The sequence below is a fragment of the Eimeria mitis genome, genomic scaffold (genome assembly GCF_000499745.2).
Source record: "Eimeria mitis Houghton genomic scaffold, Emh_scaff208, whole genome shotgun sequence".
NCBI classification, from domain to species: domain Eukaryota; phylum Apicomplexa; class Conoidasida; order Eucoccidiorida; family Eimeriidae; genus Eimeria; species Eimeria mitis.
Window position 1 is genome coordinate 9,143 of NW_013570403.1, and position 274 is coordinate 9,416.

Genomic DNA, 274 nt, shown 5'->3' on the forward strand with positions numbered 1-274 from the left:
TGTAATATTTTATATTTGTTGCAGCCTTATCGCCATCATCTGTATCTCCTCTTCCTTATATACAAGACGACAGCATCTCAGCTGTCTCTTCATCTGTATACGGCCCCCATCTCTCTGTCTTGTGTTTAAATGCCTTTCTTATACCCCCCGTTGTCTCCTGGAACCCCTACCTCTGGGCCCCCTTCTGGAGCTGTAAACGAACGCACCAGCGGGCTGAACAGGTACATATATATATATATATATATATATATATATATATATATATATATATATA